We start from the raw sequence: 6,589 nt of genomic DNA on the forward strand, positions 1-6,589 counted from the left end.
ACAGAGCACTTACTGTGTGTGTCAGGCACTGTTCTAGGGGATTTCCAACTATTTATCCTTATAACAAGCCTATGAAGTAGGTATTCATCGTCATTTTCCAGATGAGAACCTTGAGGCACAGAAGGGACAAATAACTTGCTTGAGGTCACCTAACTTGTATGCGGTGGAACTGGGGCTTGAACCTGGGCAGTTTGGCTCTAGAAGAGCGCATGCCTGTAGCCACTCTTGCAGCTACTACCTCTTCCCCTTCTCAGTCACCTCCAGCCACACTGCCTTGCTCACTTGCTTGAACATACCAGGCATTTGCCTACCTCAGGACCTTTGCACATGTTCTTCTCACTGGCTTAAAAACTTCTACCCTAGCTATCTCAATGATTCCCTCATTTCTTTGGGTCTCTGTTCAAATGTCACCACCTTATCTAAAGTGGCACACAGTGACACATATCTGCCTCAACACACACTCCCTGCACTATTATATATTTATTGGTGCATTTATTTACCGCCTGTCTCCCACACTGAAATGTAAATAAACTCCAAAAACAAAAGTTTTTGTCTGTCTTGCTCACTGCTCCACTATGGGAGCCTACCTGAGACCAGAGTAGGCATTAAATAAACGTGTGCCAAATGAACATAAGACTAAACAAACCAGACCCTAAGAAGTGTTCAAAATTAGAGGAAATGACCTTTTGTTTTGTAATCTGGAAGCAAAACTGCAAGGAAGCAATTCCCTGGTGAATAAATATCTGTGGGACTGAGTTTATGCTATGTTCTAAGAGGAGGCAGAGGAAAACCCATCACTACTGTGGGCAGAGGGGGGTCTCCCCTGAGGTTGGAACATGTGCACAGGCAAACTCCCGGCAGGTTGTCCTGGATGAGAAAGGCTTACCGGGGACGCAGTCTTTGCGCAGATGGGGGAAGAAGGTAATGAGGAGGGAGCTCCCTCCTCTCTGAGCCTCAGGCTCTTGGGCCTGCATTCAAAAGAATCTTGGTTGCACCAGATGACACTCTCTGCTAATGTGAGGCAGGAACACTGATTATTTGGTCATCCTAGGTAAAAATCTTAGTGGAATAGATCCCCACTACCTGGTCCATACATTTTAGCCTTCTTAGTAGTGCACACAACTGTGTTCTGGTGCAAGCTGGAGACCCTTTTGCCAATTATTATTTGACTCGCCGATGCCTTGCCTATAGGGAAAGAATGGAGCCTGCTCTGTCCCTGTGCCTGTGCCATCGTTCTCATAACCTGCTCGCGGAGAAAAGAAAAACCTCCTGACATGAGCTCCCACAACTTCCCACCTGCAACCTACAAATGCATAGACACCTATGCTCATCTTTTCCTCCTTCCCTCTCTGTAGGATGGAAGATAACGTCCAGACTCCTCGGAATGGTCTGATTCACACCTGTTTTTAACTTCTCAGAAATACTCAGTCGACCACCTCAATTCTGAATCTTTAACATCTTCCTTCTTCCTAGGTCCTTTTCAAAATTCAAACTTGCTTCAGCCCCTCCCGTGTTTCAGAAAAAATGTACCCAGACATTCCCTCCTCATTCAGCGACTGTGTATCACCCTCAGCCCTTTTTTTTTTTTTAAGATTTTATTTATTTATTTGAGAGAGAGAGAATGAGAGATAGAGAGCACAAGAGGGAAGAGGGTCAGAGGGAGAAGCAGACTCCCTGCTGAGCAGGGAGCCCGATGTGGGACTTGATCCCGGGACTCCAGGATCATGACCTGAGCCGAAGGCAGTCGCCCAACCAACTGAGCCACCCAGGCGCCCACCCTCAGCCCTTTTTAACGACCAAACCTTGTCATCCACTTCTTTACTATCCACACCCTCCTTGGGTCACTCAGTCTGATTTATGCACCTCTCAAGTGTCATAACCGTTCTTGCCATCAGAGGCATTCTTTTTTTTTAAAGATTTTATTAATTTATTTGAGAGAGAGAGAGAGAGATCAGCAGAAGGATCAGAGGGAGAGGGACAAAAGCAGACTCTGCCCTGAGTGTGGAGCCCGACTCGGGGCTCAATCCCATGACCCTGAGATCATGACCTGAGCCAAAATCACAAGTCAGAGGCTTAACCGACTGCGCCACCCAGGCGCCCCAAGATCAGAGGCATTCTTGTTGCTATACCCGATGGATGCTTTCCGGTCCCTTTCATATTTGACTCCATAGCAGCATTTAACACTGTCCATCGCTCCTTCTGGAGACACACTCTTCTCTTGATTTCTTGGCTCAGTGGCTCCATGGATTTCCCCTCCTGATGTCACAACTTTTTCTCGTTCTCCTTAGTGCAATCGAATGTTGGCATTCCTCAGTGTCCTGTCCAGGGTCTCTTTTCTTATTCTGCCTACTCTACCTGGGCCATTTCATCACTTCCAAGGTGCCCATGAGGAGCCGAAGATATTGATGACTTTCACATCTATTTCTCCAACCTACATCTCTCCCCCAAGACACCACAGTCCTGAGCCTAATTATCAGCCTCAGCTTTTAAGGCTCAGAAACTTGATTTACTGGCTTTTCAGAGTGGCTTTTTCTCAGAGGAAACAAAGTTATAATTGTCATACAGTAAAGATGCCAAATATGTTAGGAGCTGTCTTCATTGATTGCATTGATGTTATTAGTGGTATTGTTAGCATATTCGTCGTGAACATTTAAGTAAAATGCCAATTTTTTAATGTGCTAGTGATTTTTTAAAACAATAAGTTAAAGCCCATTCTGCAAGGGGTCGGGGGACCAAAAGCAAAATGGCTCCTCATGCCTCATTGCAATAACGTACAACAATGGAACGAGTTTCCATTATTCTGTCCAGTTTGGGGGGAAAGATTTTATATTGTACAACCTCACTGTAGAGCCTGTTTGGGGGCTTCAATTCAAAGGAAGAATAAACATAAAACTCAAGGTCAATCAAATGGTATCCAAAGTCATTGAACCTCATCTCCTTTTAATTAAGGCCAGGCTCAACTCTTGACTTCCCATGTGACCCACTGACCTGGGAAAGTAGGTTGGCTTAATGAACATTTCCTGCAAAAAAGGAAGAGGCAATTATCATATGTATCAGAAAAAAAAAACAACCTTCCCTTTCAAGTGGCTTTCCTCCAAATCTTTCTCTCTCCTCAGCAACTGAATTCTCTCTCCCTACCACACTCCTTCACCAGCCTCTCTTCCCACAGCTCCTGGTCTTGTTCTCTTCTCCCCGTAAATGGTGAGTAGGATGCTAGTAGGATGTCTAATTTTGGATGATAGAGCTCTGCTTTGTCCTGTCTTACATGTAAATATTACTACCTGCATTACTTCACTCTTGGCCTAGGTAAACTCTGCTTCTGAATGTGCCTCCCATCAAACTCCATGTTTTGAGTGGGTTCCTCTGCTGTAGATCTCAACCCCCACATCCACCCCTGATCTCTTGAATTCATCTCTCTTCCTGGTCTCATTTCCAGGGAAACAACAAGCAGCTAGCTGCAGCCATTGCCTTGACTAATGGTCAAGTCCCCCAGGGCCTTCTTCCCTGCCTTCTTCAGCCCTTGGTGATTTGGAAGTTGGGGGTCACACTTCCTGCTCGATTGCCCAAGATGCTTAGAGAAGCATTAAGAGCAGCATGGCTCTGGCCCTATAGTACCTGCATTTGAAACCTACCCGCACTGTTACTAGCTGCCCGCCTCTACATAGATTACCTAGTTTGTCCATGCCCCAATTTCCTAATCTACAACACTGGGGAAGTACTAGTACTTTCTTCCCAGGGTTAGGGTCAGGGTTAAATGAGATGAACCAAATAGAGCACTCATGATGTTTACTGGCTCATATCCAGCCCTCAAGGAGTATAAGTTATCATTACCCTTTTCCTACCAAATTGTGCTTCATCATAACATTTTGCCCTCAAAACCACTGCATAAATAATACATACAGTATCTTTTGTCTGCAGCACACACACAGTCAACATTATTCAATTTTAATACCTAATAAATTGCAAAGGGAAGTATCTCGCAACATATCAAAGTCTTCAGATGGGGCACCTGGGTGGCTCAGTCATTAAGCAGCTGCCTTCGGCTCAGGTCATGGTCCCGGGGTCCTGGGATCGAGCCCTGCTTCAGGCTCCTTGCTCAGCGGGAAGCCTGCTTCTCCCTCTCCCACTCCCCCTGCTTGTGTTCCCTCTCTCACTGTGTCTCTCTGTCAAATAAATAATAAATAAAATATTTGAAAATAAATAAATAAAATAAAAAATAAAAAAACAAAGTCTTCAGATAAAGGAAAACTTCTAATAATCCGTGCTTTAAAATGACGCATCCATGCAATGTTCTTGAAGCAACTAGGTTCAGTTCTTGGTCGTAGAACCACCTTGACCCTGGGAGTGGGGAGATTCCAGCCCTTAACAGTGCACACAGTGGTTTTAAGTCTCTGAGCAATTTCGATCCTGCCAACAGCACTCTGAGGGGACATTATTACCCCAACATTGCAGATGTAAGAACTGAGGCCTGCAGAGGTTTAGGAATTTGCAGAGGAGACACTAATCACACTAGTAGGACAGAGCCAAATTGGAATCCAGATCATCTGACCCTATGTCTTCTGATTCCCAAATGTTTTTGCTACTTGACCATGCTGAGTAATAGGCCCCATTTCACTGTGACTACTTTAGTAACTAAAATAGATGATTAGATCTAATATCAAGAATAGTTTAGGGGCACCTGGGTGGCTCAGCCAGTTGAGAGTCCAACTTTATTTTTTTAATATTTTATTCATTTATTTGACAGAAAGAGACAGTGAGAGAGGGAACACAAGCAGGGGGAAGGGGAGAGGGAGAAGCAGGCTTCCCATGGAGCAGGGAGCCCGATGTGGGGCCTGACCCCAGGACCCCGGGATCATGACCCGAGCCGAAGGCAGATGCTTAATGATTGAGCCACCCAGGTGCCCTGAGAGTCCAGCTCTTGATTTCAGCACAGGTCACAATCTCACGGTCCTGAGATCCAGCCCCGTGTCAAGCTCTGTGCTCAGTGAGAGTCTGCTTGAGATTCTCTCCCTCTGCCTCTCTCCGTCCTCCCAAACACTCTCTCTCTAAATTAAATAAATAAATAAAATCTTTTTTAAAAAAAAAGAATAGTTTTGTTAATCATTGGACAGTTATTGAGCAACCCTTGGGTGAGGGTAAAGCTAAAGAAAAATAAATCTTTGCCCTTTGATAGAGTAGTTTGCAATAAAGGGCACATAGCTATGAGGAAGAAAAACTCAGGAACTCTTACAAAGCAACATGCAGGGGCGCCTGGGTGGCTCAGTTGGTTAAGCGACTGCCTTCAGCTCAGGTCATGATCCCAGGGTCCTGGGATCGAGCCCCGCATCGAGCCCCGCATCGAGCCCCGCATCGAGCCCCGCATCGAGCCCCGCATCGAGCCCCGCATCGAGCCCCGCATCCGGCTCCCCGTTCCGCGGGAAGCCTGCTTCTTCCTCTCCCACTCCCCTGCTTGTGTTCCCTCTCTCGCTGTTTCTCTCTCTCTGTGTCAGTTAAATAAATAAAATCTTTAAAAAAAAAAAAAGCAACATGCAATCTCTTATGAATCATAAGCTGCAGGCTATTTCACATTTTAATGTCTCTGGATGATTCCAAATCAATTAAATGTCATAGCATAGTAGGTAGCATTTGTTTTCTTTCTTGGTGGCACATAAAATAACAGTGATGCATAATCACTGTCATCTTAGGGGCGCCTGGGTGGCTCAGTCGTTAAGCGTCTGCCTTCAGCTCAGGTCATGGTCCCGGGGTCCTGGGATCGAGCCCCGCATGGGGCTCCCCGCTCAGCGGGAAGCCTGCTTCTCCTTCTCCCACTCCCCCTGCTTGTGTTCCCTCTCTCGCTGTGTCTCTCTCTGTCAAATAAATAAATAAAATCTTTAAAAAAAATAAAAATAATCACTGTCATCTTAGAGTCAAGAAAATATAAAATAATTAAAGCCATTTATCTTACAGCAATCAACAAACATTAGTCAAAAGTAAATCTTTTTTATACAGAGTTAATAAAGTTAGTATCTGTTACCACAAAACTAGAAGTCTTCAGTATCACCATTATTGATTACCACTATCTGGCTCAGGTTCAAGGTCCCCTCTGTCAGAAGCAGGCACAGCAAAAGTCCCTCAGGGTTGGTTCAGAGCAGCCTGCACAAATGAGGCTATCAATTAGGTTAACAATTCCAGATGACAATATAATCAGGGAGTTAAACATGCATATAAAATCCTCATAGAGGAGAAACATTTGAATAAACAAAATGGTAGGTGAATTCAGACAGAAGGCCCACACAGTGTTTCTGGAGACAAAATGAACGTTGTACTTTCAGAGAAGTCAAATACCAAGGGGTGCAACAGAGGGTGGGGAGGTCCCGGTGGAGGCATCTCTGTGGCACAGGAGACAGGAACATACAGAGGGTATTTGGCAAGTAGTGCCACACGCCGGACGTATGTAGATCTGTAAGAGGTCAGGTGACAGGGAAAAATAAAAGTGTTACGGACTTTTTTAAAGATTTATTTATTAGAGAGACCGCGCGCGCAAGCCCACATGCCTGCGCATGGGGGGAGCGGCAGAGGGAGAGAATGTTCAAGCAGACGCCCCCCCTGA

The sequence above is a fragment of the Callorhinus ursinus genome, unplaced genomic scaffold, assembly GCF_003265705.2.
Source record: "Callorhinus ursinus isolate GAN/ISIS: 27379988/994484 unplaced genomic scaffold, GSC_fseal_2.0 scaffold27, whole genome shotgun sequence".
Lineage (NCBI taxonomy): Eukaryota > Metazoa > Chordata > Mammalia > Carnivora > Otariidae > Callorhinus > Callorhinus ursinus.